The following is a 17,008-nucleotide window of genomic DNA, read 5'->3' as shown; positions in this document are numbered from 1 at the left end:
GTTGTGTCCGCTGAATTCTCAAGCAAGCATAAATTTAGCAACTAAAAGCTATATGAATTATCCATTGGCCAAAAAAAAAAAAGCTATATAAATCATCCAGAGCACACATTTCATGGAGAATGCAGTGGGTTTGGGTGAGTCCATGGTTTGCCTTTTTCCACATTTAAGGAACCACACGTTAACAAATGTCCAAGACACAACCGAGTTTTTTCATCGTAAAACATCAAGAACATATTCTTGCAAACAACTTATTTTACTGCATAATCACCAGACACAACCAAGTTGATTTCACCTTCTGACACACCTAAGGATCCACCAAGCAAAACTCAAACTTCAGAACACAGTGTTTGTATCAGACACTTATTGTTTCTGTTTATTCTTGGCACAAGTTTTGTATTCTTCATGTGGTTCTTTAGTCCCATTGACTTTTCTTTCTGAAGTCAACAACAAAATCGTAGATCTCCTTCTCAGCAGCAAGACATTTGGAAACACTTTGCCTCTGGATGCATCTATGAGCCAAGGAAATGAGCTTAGGACAATGTGTTTCCACCTGGAAGTTGCATAATGCCTTGTAAGTGTAAAACCAGGGATAGAATGGAACCAGAGCAATGTCGACAAACCCAAAGGTTTCACCTCCAAAGAAAGATTTGTCTCCAAGTCTCTCTTCCAATCGCTTCAAGTTCTGTATTATCTCCTTCTTTGCCTCTTCGTGTTCTTCTTTCTTTCCTGCCCATATCCTTCCTCCAACATCTCCCACCTGCATTTAATGACCGTGATTAAAAGGGAGAGACGGAGATTGAGAAGTGCTGAAAAATTAGGAAATTACCTTCTTGTTGACAAAATCAGCCCAGAATCTGGCTTGAGCTCATAAGGATCAGAGGGAAGTAAAGGAGCTGTTTCTTTCCAAACTTCATCGATGTATTGCAATTCACAAATGGGTTTGCCTTTGTGAATAAGAACTGGAATCTTCTTGTGATTTGGGTTCATTTGCAGAAGCAGAGAGCTCTCTTGTCGCTCAGATCTTCTTCCCTGTACTCGCATTTGATTCCCCTCTCAGCCAACGCTATTCTGGCTCTCGACCCAAACATGCTCAGCCACTCGTCCAATAACACTACCTCTTGTTCCGCCATTGCTCAACTCTGATGAATCTGTCACTTTCTGCAGAACAGAACGAGTACGAGGAAGAAATTATCGGCGATAGATCTCAACAGCCATTCGTTCTCTTTTTCCTTCTTATTTATTCTATGTTCATCTGCTGCTCTGTTTCTGGCAGATCCCTTCGACTCCCCGGCGCTCATTCTATATCTCTCTTTTTTCAATCAAGAGTCAAAGATTTTGATCACCTAACACGTGCATATAGGATTTTGAGCTATGAGTTTGTTTATTATATGCAATTAATGTGTGGATGAAATTTTCTGGTTTTCAAGAGTTTGACAGAAAATACTTACCTCGTAATGTAGTAGTATGAGAGCTTTTTGTAAGCGAAAAATTGCCCGTTCGATCTCCCTTGTAGATTCAAACAGTTAGTGCTTACCATTTTAAATAGGGGGGGAAAATGATAACAAGCACAGGAAAATAAAAAGTGAATTAACAAGGCTCACCCTGAGACTGATTGGGTTTGGATTTTTCTAAGGATCCAATCTTATTGGGCCAGTTTTACCAGTCTCTACGAGTTCGATTTGGGTCAGTGTCTTCTGGTAGACCCACCCAAACTACATAGGATTTGCTGTGCAGCTTTTCTTTTTCCCCTCTCTAAAGCTGTGCAGCTTATTAAACGTCAATTCTTACATGAACAGACTTCAATTTATGAAGCCTAAAGAATTCTAGGAAAAAAGACCAAAAAAAGAGTGAATATTGTTAAATTCTAATTCAGATTCTTAACACTTCAAAATCCCAAGAAAGAAAGTGGTGCTTGATCTGGTATTTTGTAAATATAGTTAAATGATTAAAAATTCCTTATTTTAAACTTGTTACTATCAGTAAATTTCTTATCATTTGCTATTTAACACGTGTCATTATCAGTTTACAAGTTATTAATAAATTTTTGAAAAAAAAAATATTTTAGTCATTTAACTATATTTACAAAATACCATATCAGATACTTTTTTTTTTGGATTTCACAATTTTCATTTTTTTTTGGTCATTTTCCCAGAATTCTATGTGAACCAAACAAGTTACAATTGTTATTTCATACCATTACGCATATAATTATGTAAAAAATTTTACCCCGATTTTAGTGAAGCTTGAATTCGACACACTTTTCATGAGCATCAAATGCGGAATATTTTTAAAATACAATTTTTTTCCAAATACTAATATTTTTTGCTTTCATTTTTATTACACCTGTTAGTATAATATTATTTTTAAATATATTGGACGAAATATTTTTTATTTTTTTCAATAATCTCCTCAATAATATAATCCTAAATGTATATGAAACGAGTAAAACATATTCATGGTTTTCAGTGGCTCAAAAAGATCTAAGCACTAAAAAAAAAAATTCATTTTTTGTGGTATCATTTTTTATGATTATTTAAATAAGAATCGTAGCAGCAGCAGCAGTGTTGTGATATTGATGATGATGAGGGAGAAGGAGGAGGACTCGAGGAGGAGGAGAGGTTTTTCCCCCTCTTAAAAAAGGCAAAAATAGATATCAAATGCAGAAATTGTTGGATATGCATGCAGATCCAACTTATCAAGTATTTGTCGATTTTTTCCCCCAACTCGTAGACTAAATTAGTCAACCAACGAATCTGATGTCAATATATTCAAGTTATATTATTTACAAATTATAAATTGTGTAATTTATTTCTAAAACTTAAAAAGAACTATTAGTATAATTACATATAATTATCTAACTTTCTGCCGCAATTTCACATTCAACTTTATATGTTGAGTTTGACTACTTTCAATATGAAGCTATTGTTCAAAGTGCTTGTGCATCGGCGAAAAAGAAGAGTGAGTACCGGCATCAAAGAAAATCATTAGAGAAATCAATGTTTATTATTAGGCATAAGCGCTAAAACTCAGCAGCAAATTATAAACTTTGATTCATATTTGGCTTCGTATACCATAACAGAATCCATACTGCTCATTTATTATTAGGATTTTTTAGTGATTACAAGCTTGTTTGGTTTCTTGTTTTGAAAACAATTTTTTGTTTTTAAAAATAGAAAAACAAAAAACTTGTTTAGCAATTTGTTTTTAGTTGATTGTTTTAAAAAAAAAACAATAATATGTTTTTAAAAGCTGAAAAACCAAAACAACTTTCACATGTTTTTTCGTTTTTGTTTTTGTGTTTTTATTTTTTTTGTTTTAAAAAATTGGAGAAATATTCTTTTCTTTTCCTCTACTATCTACTATTTATCACTACTGGTAATAACTACTACTTGTCAAAGTGTAATTTTTTATTTTTTTTCAAATTTAATTTTTTTAAAAATTATTTTCCAAACAATTTTTTTTGTTTTCTGTTTCCAAAACTTTTTCTTAAAAACAATTTTATAAAATTGTTTTGAGAATAAGAAAATAAAGAATAAAAACAAACAGGCCCTATATTTTTTACTTAGAATGCCACAGTAATTTCCTCTTCAAAAAATCTTGGAGCTAAATATTTCCAAGTTTGGGCCTAGAGGGCACAAAACATGAAAATAAGTGGGCTGAAAACACAGAAATTGTGTGTGTGTGTGTGTGTGTGTTTAAAACAATTAATTTTTAACAAATTCGCGCGACCGTTGGTCCCCACTAGTTTCGGGCTTCAATTCAACATGTAGGCTTGCGCATGCAAATGAACACACACACGTACACAACAAAGTCCTGATGCAAGTGCCTTCATGTGTTTGAGGTGCTTCGAGTTCTGTTCAATTCTTGTCTTCCTCTTTATTTGCATGATTTATGTTTCTAAATTTTTTATGTTTTATTCTACTATATAAAATTTTATTACTATAATTTCTTTTAGAATTTCAGATGCTCAATATAACGTCGTTATTTCAAATACTTACTCTAACTTAATTATTTCAAATCCAAGCAAAAACAAAGGATTTTAAATACATTAATGTGTTTGGATATATGGATTTAAGAATGTGAAATTTTCTATACTGCCCAAACAAAGAATTTTAGATACATTAATTTTAAGTGTGCGATTTTCAATGCAAGAGTATAGATCAAAGATTTAAATCCAAATTTGTTAGGAGCCTTGTAGCTCACTGACACGAAACATTTCTCTTAAATTTTTCTAAAGCGTGAAGTTGTAAGTTTGAACGCTCTGTAAAAAATAATGAATATGCGGGAAAAAAAAATCAAATTCATTCTTAGAGTCTTTGTATTAAACCAAACTCAAGTTCTTTTAGAGTCCAGTATATACAGAACTAACAATCCCTCGCATTAGCAAATTTTAAAATAAATTTTGATTGGGAAAGAAAATGCTCCATTTTCACATGTTAATACGTGTGTCTGTATAATTTCAGTATTTCTATACAGCTAATTATTATAATTTTTAAATTATTTCTATTAATAGTGCATATCAGGAGACTTTATACTAAAATAGCTCTAATACAAATAATTAAAAAGACTAAAAAATACGCATTTTCAACAAATAACTAATTATAGTAATTTTATTAATTTTTATAAGTTAATTATTTAACTTCTATATTAAAGAAAAGATAATAACATTTAGTTTATGAGATAACGGAATAACTGAAAAATAGTACAATACCTACCGCATTCAAATATAAGAGTACACCATAAATATTATTTTATTAGATCTCTGATTCTAAATATTAAATTTAGATAACTAATTTTAAAATATTAAAAAAATATTTGTAGAATTTAAGTAAGACTTTGACTTTTGCTGGTCGCTTAGAGTCTTTTGTAGTTTTGTTTTAATTCCAAATCCGTAGCCGGTAGCCCCCCGCACTACCGTGGTGCGGAAGGACCACAGTCAAAAAGTATACCTTTATTATTTTATAGTCAAAACGTACACCTTTATTATTTTATAGTCCAAATAAATGTTTGACTAAACTATATTAGACTCAGTGGAACTAAGGCTCTATTTGGCTTAACGAGAGGAAAAAAAAAAAAGGAAGGAATTTTAATGGAGGAAAAAAAAAGGAGGAGAGTAAAAGAATTTTAATATTACTTTATTTGGATTTAATAAAAGAGAGGGGAGGGGAGGAGTTTTAATATTATCTTGTTTGGTTCATAAGAGGAAGGGAGGAAAAAATATTTTAACATAGACAATTTTACTTTTATTTTATTTAAGATTTTTTAAAAATTTTTTATAGAATATTTAATAAAATAGAATTTTAAATAACATTTAATATGTTGAGTAATATTTATACCAAAATTCTAATATACTTTAGAACAGAAATTATTATTGAAAAAAAGACAGAAGTAATGTTTACTCATAACTTATACTATATCCTATCTTTGAATAAAATATTTGGTCATGCAAATGAGAGAGCAGCATCTAGAGACAAGAAGAAAAGAATTTAGGGTAGTATAGGGATATTAAAAATAAATATAAATATAATAGTCACAACATGACAAAATATGGTCTTTTTCCTCCAAATTCTCCTAATTTTAGAGGGGAGGGGAGGGAAAACTTTTTTAAAAAATTTCTCCTGTCCTAAAATTTGTGTGCTGCCAAACAAGAGGAAATAATTAAAATCATTTCCCCTCCTCTCCCCTCCCCTCCAAATTTCTTATACCAAATGCATTCTAAGGGAAGTAATTCAACTTACCAACTTCTTGCAATTTTTCTTTTTCGTAACGTGTTCTCATTTCAATTGCATCAAGTATCACTCGCGTTCAATCTTTTTGACAAAAAATACCAATTAAATTTTAAAATAATAAATAAGTGATTGAGTCAATCACTTATTTATTATTTTAAAATTTAATTGGTATTTTTTTTGTGATGTTTTCCAAATTAAAGTGCATGTAATTGTTTACCCCACAAAAAGTCTACGTAATTTTTTTGACTTAGTGACATTGGGCATGGTGCCTCCAGATAGAGCCCAGCACCTTGAAAATCCTCCGTGCTTGTGGTGGGTAATACTATCTCTAGTTCTAATTATAAAAATCAATTGACTAATTTGAGGAGATTAAAAAAGTAAATTGAGTTAATTATTTGTCTTAAATAGATGTTATATTTCCTATCCTTATCAATCAAATGTATTGACTAGAACTATAATTATTAGAAGGACTATCTTAAAAAAATTGAGTAAATATGAGAGACAAAATGGATTGGGGTCTTATATTTAAGACCAAAACAAAAATCAAACAAGATCTTATATTAAAGACCGGAGGTAATATATGTCAAGGGTGTAAAGCACATTTTCGAATTTATTTATTAATTTTTAACTCATACTATATCCACCATTTTCATTACATGGATTCAAGGGTACAAGAAGGGGGACACCTTTTGCGGCTCAAACCGCAGCAGGAAATGCTATTCGAATACGCTGAAATTTTTTTTTTAAAAAAAGGTCACTTCATTACATTTAACAGAAGTTTGGCAATTTTGTGTGTGTTGTGTGTTTGTGTGTGTGCGTGCGCGTGTGTGTGTATATATATATCTTTGGCTATTATGGTTTACTTGTTATATGTTTAATTCACAAACTAACGATTTTCATACGAGCGTCAACATTTGATTTATCACTATATTTTACTTGTTTTATTTTATTTCTCTTTGCTGATTCTTCGGTAACTTTTTCTTTTTTGCCGGATACTGATTCTTCAGTACTGAAGCTTGTGATCTCAACATTATTCATAACTTTGAGTGAAAATAATACTTGTATATGTGTATACAATAATACTAGTAGTAACTCCCTTTTATTTTTATTATAAGAATTTACCATATGATTCATAATATAACATGTTTGGTTCAAAGTCTTAGGGTATGTTTGGTATAAGGAAAAAGGAGGGGAGGAAAAATTTTGATGCGCTTGTTTTAAAAAAATTTAAGAAGTGGGGTTATAAAATTTTGATAAGAAGAACGTGTAAGATAAAAGAATAATTAAAATGAATAAAAAAAATTTTAACTTCACTTTTTCAATTTTTTAAAACGAGCTAATCAAAATTTTCTCTCTGTTTTATTTTCTTTCATTTTTCTTGCACCAAATAGATGTTTAATTTTTTTTCCAACTTAGCATCTCTTATCCATCATAAGATTTCTTAACTAATTTACAAAACTTATCTAACTAATAATTTTTATTAAGAATCATTTTAAAATTTTACAGGAAGAAACTTATTTTTAACTATTAACTAATTAATTTTATTAAGTCACGTAAAGTGGCTAATTAAACGCCATAAAAGGTATCATGGGAGCTTTATAGGTAATTGAGTAATTGACTAAACTTTGTATCCTCCACCATCGGCATGAAAAGTCCCAAAAGGTATCATGGGAAATAATTCAAAAGATTCTTATACATATTCCACAAATCCCGTTTTCTCATAAAACGATAATGAAGGCAATTACATCATATATGGAAACTATGCTTGAAACCGGGAAAAAATGATTACTTGGTGGCCACCATATCTGTTGTGACTTTAACTAATAAAATAAAGCTCTTCATGAAATGATGAATATTCAATAGATAGGGCCCACCACTAGGAAAATTCTTTCTTCTTGCTTGTGCTCGGTCACCGTAAGCTCCTAACTCCTAATTAACATTATAGTAGTACTACTTCTTTCTAATCTTAATATAAAAACTAGTTAATTAATTTTAATAAATTAAAATAATTTATTAAGTTAGTTATTTATAATAAATAAATATTATTTTTGTCATGTGTGATTATTATAAGACTATCTTAAAAAAATAAATAAATATGAGAGATAAAATGAATTGGGATTTTATATTTAGAATCAAATTGAAAGTTAGACTAATTCTTATATTAAGTATTTTCAGGGGAAAACAATAGCGAAAATTACAGAAAAATATCTATTGAATTTTAATATGATAAACAGATGATTTTGATAAATTTTGACTACTAAAAACCATCACAGGTATGGTCAAAATCATTGCAAGAATAGTGAACAACACCTTTTTTTTTGGGAAAATGATATTGAGGTCCCACAGAAGCAAAAATACAGCAAAAAGGTCCCCTGAAATCCCATAATTTTTCTGAAGTCCCAAAGGGACTTAAATGCAATTTTCAGAATCTGAAAATTACCCTCTTGCCCTTGACCTGTTATCAGAAAATAGACGGGAGAAGTTCATTTGGTGAGGATTTCCTGCGCAAAATTATCATGGTGAAGCTTCTGTAAATGCGAGGATTTCCATGGGTGAAGAAGATGTTGAAGCTTGACAAATCTTCAGGTGTGGAACTTTCTTTTCTCTCCTCTCCTACCTTTTTTGACAGATTGTGCATTTATTTGGGAATGGGAAATGAAAAAATCGTTTTTGCCTTTGGTATTTCAAAGCTTTTGTTTTTGGTTTAGGATTCAAAAGTTAATGAATGGAAAAGCTGTGTTTTTGGTTGGTGTGTGTTGTGATTTAAGTTGGGTGTGTAGAATGATAATGGGTGCTCTGTTTTTGGGTTGTTTTTGAGTGGTTTTCCTCTGTTCTGACGTTAGTTTAGTGGCAAAGGAAGAAAAAGATGAAGGTTAGTGAGGATAGAAACCCTTAGCACGAAATGAGATTGTGTTGTCAATCAGGCCGCGATTGTTGTCAATGTGTGCCGCTACACTTGTCAATGTAGCTCCTTAAGTTGTCAATGACAGTTGCGTGATTCTTGATGCAGGTTTAAGTTACTAATGGCAAGTGCGTCTGGAAAACATCTATTTTGCTTTGTTCACATAAGGGGAAAGTTTATAAATGATGGAGAAGATACTATGAGATATGTGGGAGGTAGTGTAAGAACAACCAATGTAAAGGAGGGCACAAGTTATGAAGAATTGAAGGAAATTATATCATCAATTGCTGGAAAAGAAAGCAACTCATTTCTTCTGAAATTCTCAGTTGTGCAACCCCTGTGTTTTTTTGGGATGGGTTGTGAAATAGGTGTAATTTCATATATATGAAGGTGTAAATGAAAGTTGACTATGAATTGGCATGTTAGATTCTGCTGTCATTTAAGTTGTCATACCTGCACCCTGTATTGTCATTAGACCTGACCTGTTATGACTTATCAATAGAGCACTGTCACTTGTCAATTAATTTGCTTATGTAAGTTGTCAACAATATGAATTCAAGTTACATAACTTATTTTAGTAACATATGATATTTTCAATCACTCTATCATATTATATTTTTGGTTATTTGTCATATATAATCATTATTAATGAAGTGTCAATGGTGGCACTGTGACTTGTCAATGGTGGCATAGTGACTTGTCAATCATGTCCTTAAGACTTGTTAATGGCGACGCTGTGACTTGTCAATGGTGGCATTGTGACTTGTCGTTGGTGGCATTATGACTTGCCAATAGTGACACACTGACTTGTCGTTGGTGACACTATGACTTGTCAATCGTGACACACGGACTTGTCATTGGTGGCAATGTGACTTGTCAATGGTGGCACTGTGACTTGTCAATGGTGGCACACTGAGTGGATTTTGAGCACCACGGTGGATTGTTAAAGTTACAAAAATGAGGCTGAATAGTTGATATGCCTTGCTTGGAGTTCAAAGTATTTGTGAAGATTGTATGCTCTGTAGTGGTTACTATATTCTTTTGTGGGGATTTCTATTTCCATATTGATGATTGCGTCTGAAAAAGAGGACGAATAAAGGGCACTTCAATCCCAAACACTTTATGGCAACACAGACTGTGTGTATTTATTTGCTGCTGTTATACTTGTCAATGACTACTCTTATAGTTGTCACTAGCAGCCTGCGTAGTTGTCACTGGATGCTGTGTTAGTTGTCACTGGATGCTGTGTTAGTTGTTATCACGTGCCCTGTTAGTTATCACTGGATGCTGTGTTAGTTGTCATCACATGCTCTGTTAGTTGTCAGTGGATGCTTAGTTGACTAGATGCTGTGTTAGTTGTCACAACATGCTGTGTTAGTTGTCATTGCATGCTCTGTTAGTTGTCACTGCATGCTCTGTTAGTTGTCACTGCATGCTCTGTTACTTGTCATTGGATGCTGTTACTTCACACTGGATGCTCTGTCATTTCTCAGTGGATGCTCTGTTAGTTGTTAGTGGATGCTGTTTTTTGTTACTGGATGCTCTGTCCCTTGTCACTGGATGCTGTGTTACTTGTCACAATATGCTCTGTCCCTTGTCACTGGATGCTGTGTTGTTAGTAAAACCTTTTGATTATGTGTTTTTTTTTTTTGCAGATGAACTGTTTCCATACGATGTTGCGTGCTGTTAAGCTAGAGTTGTTTGCCAATGAGGACAAAATTGACAACGAAGTGAAATGAGATAAAGTTTATGTGCAAAATGATACGTGAGTGTAGTTGTTCTGTTTGATTGTGTTATGTTGTGTTTGTTCACAATAAAAATTGCATGCTGCTTACATATTGAATTTGCTTGGCAGTGATTCATGTGAAGTTCATGTCCTCTCTTGGCTACAAGAGTGGGATGGCACTGTTCGTGATGCTGCAAGATATACCATGCCACGATACTCCAATGATGAATTGCAAGAGTTGAAGGTTGGCTGTTTGTGGTGGTTGGTTACCCATCCACAAAATGAACATAGGGATGAAGTGATGTCAATGCTATCGGACTTCAACAAGAGCAAGAGGAAGAGATAGAGGAGTCCATTAATTTTTTGTTCTGTTATGCCAGGATGTGTTATGAGATGATTGGCACCTAAGGGTGTGAGCCATGAGTGGCAATAGCTTAATGGTCAATATATCCTTTTGTAACAAACTGATCAAATTATGTTTATAATATTATTATCTTTGTTATCAGATGTTATGATACCAATTTCTTGGGGACAACTCACATTTTTATTTTTTTTGTTTTATATCTTTATTGATATCGACAAATTTATGTAATATTAATAAGTAATATAACATGAGTTAATGACAAGTGATATAACAAATGAATATGTGGATATTAACAATTGATATTCAAAATTTTTACAACTGAAGGTGTTATTTATTTGTAATGTTAAGTAATATTTATATTAAAATATAATTAATCAGAAGGTGTTACTCAGAGTTATGTTCAATTAACAAGTCACTCTGTTCTATTGGCAAGTCACAGTGCTACCAGTGACAAGTCACAGTACTCCATTGGCAAGTCACAGTGCCACCATTGATAAGTCACGGTGCGACGATTGACAAGTCATTTTGCCACCAATGACAAGTCATAGTGCCACCAACAACAAGCCAGTGTGCCACCATTGGCAAGTCATAGTGCCACCAACGACAAGTCACAGTGCCACCATTGACAAGTCACAATGCTGCCATTAACAAGTCTTAAGGACATGATTGACAAGTCACTATACCACCATTGACAAGTCACAATGCTACCATTGACACTTCATTAATAATGATTATATATGACAAATAACCAAAAATATAATATGATAGAGTGATTGAAAATATCATATGTTACTAAAACAAGTTATGTAACTTGAATTCATATTGTTGACAACTTACATCAGCAAATTAATTGACAAGTGACAGTGCTCTATTGATAAGTCATAACAGGTCTAATGACAATACAGGGTGCAGGTATGACAACTTAAATGACAGCAGAATCTAACATGCCAATTCATAGTCAACTTTCATTTACACCTTCATATATATGAAATTACACCTATTTCACAACCCATCCCAAAAAAACACAGGGGTTGCACAACTGAGAATTTCAGAAGAAATGAGTTGCTTTCTTTTCCAGCAATTGATGATATAATTTCCTTCAATTCTTCATAACTTGTGCCCTCCTTTACATTGGTTGTTCTTCCACTACCTCCCACATATCTCATATTATCTTCTTCATCATTTATAAACTTTCCCCTTATGTGAACAAAGCAAAATAGATGTTTTCCAGACGCACTTGCCATCAGTAACTTAAACCTGCATCAAGAATTACACAACTGTCATTGACAACTTAAGGAGCTACATTGACAAGTGTAGCGGCACACATTGACAACAATCGCGGCCTGATTGACAACACAATCCCATTTCGTGCTAAGGGTTTCTATCCTCATTAACCTTCATCTTTTTCTTCCTTTGCCACTAAACTAACGTCAAAACAGAGGAAAACCACCCAAAAACAACCCAAAAACAGAGCACCCATTATCATTCTACTCACCCAACTTAAATCACAACACACACCAACAAAAAACACAACTTTTCCATTCATTAACTTCTGAATCCTAAACCAAAAACAAAAGCTTTGAAATACCAACAGTAACTTAAACCTGCATCAAGAAGCACGCAACTGTCATTGACAACTTAAGGAGCTACATTGACAAGTATAGCGGCACACATTGACAACAATCACGGCCTGATTGACAACACAGTCCCATTTCGTGCTAAGGGTTTCTACCCTCACTAACCTTCATCTTTTTCTTTCTTTGCCACTAAACTAACGTCAGAACAGAGGAAAACCACCCAAAAACAACCCAAAAACAGAGCACCCATTATCATTCTACACACTCAACTTAAATCACAACACACACCAACCAAAAACACAGCTTTTCCATTCATTAATTTCTGAATCCTAAACCAAAAACAAAAGCTTTGAAATACCAAAGGCAAAAATGATTTTTTTCATTTTCCATTCCCAAATAAATGCACAATCTGTCAAGAAAGGTAGGAGAGGAGAAAAAAGAAAGTTCCACACCTGAAGATTTGTCAAGGTTCAACATCTTCTTCACCCATGGAAATCCTCGCATTTACAGAAGCTTCACCATGATAATTTTGCGCAGGAAATCCTCACCAAATGAACTTCTCCCGTCTCTTTTTCTGATAACAGGTCCAGGGCAAGAGGGTAATTTCTAGATTCTAAAAATTGCATCTAAGTCCCTTTGGGACTTCAGAAAAATTATGGGATTTCAGGGGACCTTTTTGCTGTATTTTTGCTTCTGTGGAACCTCAATGTCATTTTCCCTTTTTTTTAAAAAAAAGTATTTTTATGTTATTTTCTCAAAAAAAATAATTTGGATTTCTATTGATTAAATTTTAATCCATATTTGATTATATCCACCATTAGTCGTCACATACATATGTTATGCACACAAAAAATCTTACAAAAATTACTTTGTAACATCATACAGTGTCATTATATTCCACTTGACGCCAATTCTTTTGATAAACATTGTTACCTGTGGGATCTTGCTCAGCAAAAGTTATTGGCCATATCAATTCTGAGGCTGCTTGTCAAACCAGTATCTTGACTGGGAATAAGAAGAGCCTTTTCCATTGTACTTAATGGAGATACAGCTGCGCGTACAAGGGACAAAGGGTATGATGACTGATTGTAAATTTCTTCTATCTCTGATTAGGCAAGCTAGGTACGATTGTTGGCCAAAAAGATAGAAAGAAAGTTAGCTAGGTATAATTAGCTTTATGTACTTTCTAATAAAAACATGACTTCTTAAAGTAAATTATTATCAAATAATCAGAAATTTCATCTCTATTTGGAAGGGTAGGAAATAGGAACAAACAGACTCGAAGCAAAAAGAATGAAGTGAACATAATCTCAGGTTTTTTTTAAAACGCAATCTCGAACTCAACCAGTGACATAATGGTTTCTTCTTTTTTTTAATAAAAATGACAAAAACAACAGTGAAAAAGCCGACTGTGTGATCAAGTGGACACGAATCAAGCAAGTATATGTTGTGTTTGGATTATTGGGTTTTTGAATTTGGGTCGAATTCATTATTTTGGTAGCTAGATAAAATTTCATTGATATGAATTCGATCTAAATTCAAACAAAATTTTATTATTAGAATTTTTTAGAATTTTAGATGCTCATTTTAACCTACCTATTTTTTCCCGGTAAACCTAACCTAGCTATTTCAAATCTAAGGAAAAACAAAAGATTTTAAACATATGAACATGTTTGGGTAGATGGATTTTAAAATTTTATTTTGCCAATAGAGAACACATTACAAAATGAAGGGATTAAAACAAAAATTTGCACAAAATTAAAAAATTAAAGGTATATTTTTATCAAAATATTTTCATATTCCTAATATGAGAGTATACCATAAAATAATATTATTGATTCAAATTGTATGCATAGAAGATTATATGCTTGGTGAAAAAAAATAGAAGGGTTATAAATGAAACTTCATCACTTTGAAAGCATCAACAAAATTTGCCGGACCGGAAGACTTTGATAATTGCTTGGGGTCTATTGTTCAAATTTCAGAAATGGTAGGGTCCCCCGCAAGCCCACACGGAGAACCATTCATAAAGTAGTTACAGAATATTTAAAAAACAAGAAAATCTGAAAAAAAACTCTTAAATTTTAGAAATTCAAATCACAAATTACCATAAAAATATGTGTATTTACTTTTCAAATATAGTCAATTGCTATTAAAATATAATAAACAAGGCTAATTTAAAATTTTAAAATTATTTTTTAAATATTTTTATTAAAAAATAAAAATTATGCAGAGTGTGCTTTGATTATTATTGACCAATAGAAAAAAAGTAAACATTATATATAGTCTAACCAAACTTTTGACTAATCAGTGCAGCCTTCACTTGGAAATTTCTTTCCTCCTGCTTGAGCTCGGTCACCGTAAGCTCCTAGCCAACAAAATACTAGTGCCTCGTGATGTGGATCTATTTTTAGTGTAATATAAAAGTTAGTTAACTAATTTTTATAAATTAAAATTATTAAGTTAATTATTTGTAATAAATAGGTACTGAATTTTGTAAAATATCTTTACTAATCATGTGTATTAATTATAATTACCATTTAATAAAATCTTTAACATATGCAACTATTTTAAGAATTACCTTAGAAAAAAGATAAATATGAAAAACAAAATGGATTGATGTCTTAAATTTAGAATGAAATTAAAAGTCAAACTAGCTCTTAAATTAAAAAATTTCAAAAAAAAAATAGCAACAATAACAGAAAAATATCTATTGAATTTCAAAATAATAGACAGGCGATTTTGATAGAATTTGAGTAGTCAAAACCATTACAAGAATAGTTACCAAGATCTATTTATCTTTTTAAAATTGAACAGGTATTTTTCTATCATTGCTCAAAAAAATAATTTGGATTTCTATTTATGAAATTTCAATTCATATTGATTATATCCACCATTAGTCATCACATATATATTGCACACAAAAAATCTTACAAAAATTACTTTGTACCATTAAACAGCAGTTTGAAAAATGATAAAGATACATTATATACCAATCGGATTCAAATATAGCAGTACACCATAAATATTATTTTATTAGTCTGATTCTAAATATTAAATTTAGATAACTAATTTAAAAATATTAAAAAAGTATCTATAAAATTTAAGACAGACTTTGATTTTGTAGGCCGGCTGGTCGCCTGGAATCTTTTGTGGTTTTGTTTTAATTCCAAATCCGCAGCCCCACACCCCGAGGCGCGGGATGACCACGGCCAGAAAGTAGACCTTTATATTTTTACAGTCCAAATAAAAGTTTTGACTAAACTGGATTATTTTTTTTTGGGACCAAGTATCACTCGCGTTCAATCTTTTTGAATTGAAGAAATTATACATGAAGGAAGGGAGAAATAACCCAAAAAAAAAAATACTTGTTGAATTTTAAAATAATAAATAAATGGTCTTGACAGATTTTGACTCAGTATTACTTATTGACCATTTTAAAATTTAACTGGTTTTTTCTTGTCATGTTTTCCAAATTAAAGTCCACGTAATTGTTTACCCCACAAAAAGTCTACCTAAGGCTGTGTTTGGGTGACACCCCAAACCATGGTTTAGGGAATAAATCATCCAAACACCCACCCGAAAACTAAAACCATGGTTTTGGCTCCAAAACCATGGTTTTGAAAAAAGCAAAATAATTTTGCTTTTGGAGAAAAAAGGAGAGTGTGAGAGCCTATAGGATATATATTTTGTTATTTTTTTTATAAACATATTTTTTATAAACATATTTAATCTGATATTTTATAAATATATATACATATTAATTATTTATTAATTATATTATCTTATGTATTATTAATTATGTTAATAAAAAATATATTATTAACAATTTTATTCCTTCAAATTAAAATATATCATAGAATCTATTTTTCTGTAATTATTATATTAACTTATGTCTTTTTTTTAGTAATTTGTATATATAAAAAGTGCTTCTGATAACAACTATCCAAACACTCTCACTTCTCAAAATCACTTTTTCATAAAATCTATTCTTCCCAGAATCTATTCTCCATAATCACTTTTCCAAACCACGGTTTGGTTTCATCCAAACACACCCTTAATGACATTGAGCATGGTGCCTCTAGATAGAGCCCAGCACCATGAAAATTCTCTGTGCTTTGTGCTGGGTAATATACGTCAAGGGTGAACATTTTCGAATTTATTTATTAATTTTTAATTCATATTATATCCACCATTTTCATTACATTCATATATTGAATATTACTTTAATAGGCTGAAAAATTAAAAAAAAAATCACTTCATTACATTAAACAGAAGTTTGGAAATTTTGTGTATATCCTTGGCTATTATAGTTTAATTGTTACATGTTTAATTCACAAACTAACGACGTTCATACGGGCGTCAACATTTGATTTGTCACTATATTTTACTTGTTTTATTTTATTTCTCTTTACTGATTCTTCAGTAACTTTTTCTTTTTTTGCCGGATACTGATTCTTCAGTATTGAAGCTTGTGATCTCACTATATATTATTCATAACTTTGAATGAAAATAATGCCTATATCTATACGTGTGTGTATACAATCATACTGGCACTAACTCCTTTATTTTTATTCTAAGAATTCACCGTGCGATTCGTAACATAACATGTCTGGTTCAAAGTGTTAACTTTTTTTCACTTAGCATCTCTTATTCATTATAAAATTTCTTGACTAATTTACAAAAATCATCTACCTAATAACTTTTATT

General features: G+C 31.6%; 1 pseudogene; it reads right to left on the bottom strand.

Moving 5' to 3' along the window:
• Window positions 1-412: 412 nt before the first annotated feature.
• On the bottom strand, window positions 413-1,130 carry LOC114745516 (probable glutathione S-transferase parC; annotated as a pseudogene).
• Between the last annotated feature and the right edge of the window lie 15,878 nt (window positions 1,131-17,008).

The sequence above is a fragment of the Neltuma alba genome, unplaced genomic scaffold (assembly GCF_004799145.2).
Source record: "Neltuma alba isolate B1F8T4 unplaced genomic scaffold, ASM479914v2 tig00004701_pilon, whole genome shotgun sequence".
Taxonomy (NCBI): Eukaryota; Viridiplantae; Streptophyta; class Magnoliopsida; order Fabales; family Fabaceae; genus Neltuma; species Neltuma alba.
Note: the sequence above shows the minus strand (reverse complement) of the source record. Positions and strands in the feature narration are given on the sequence as shown.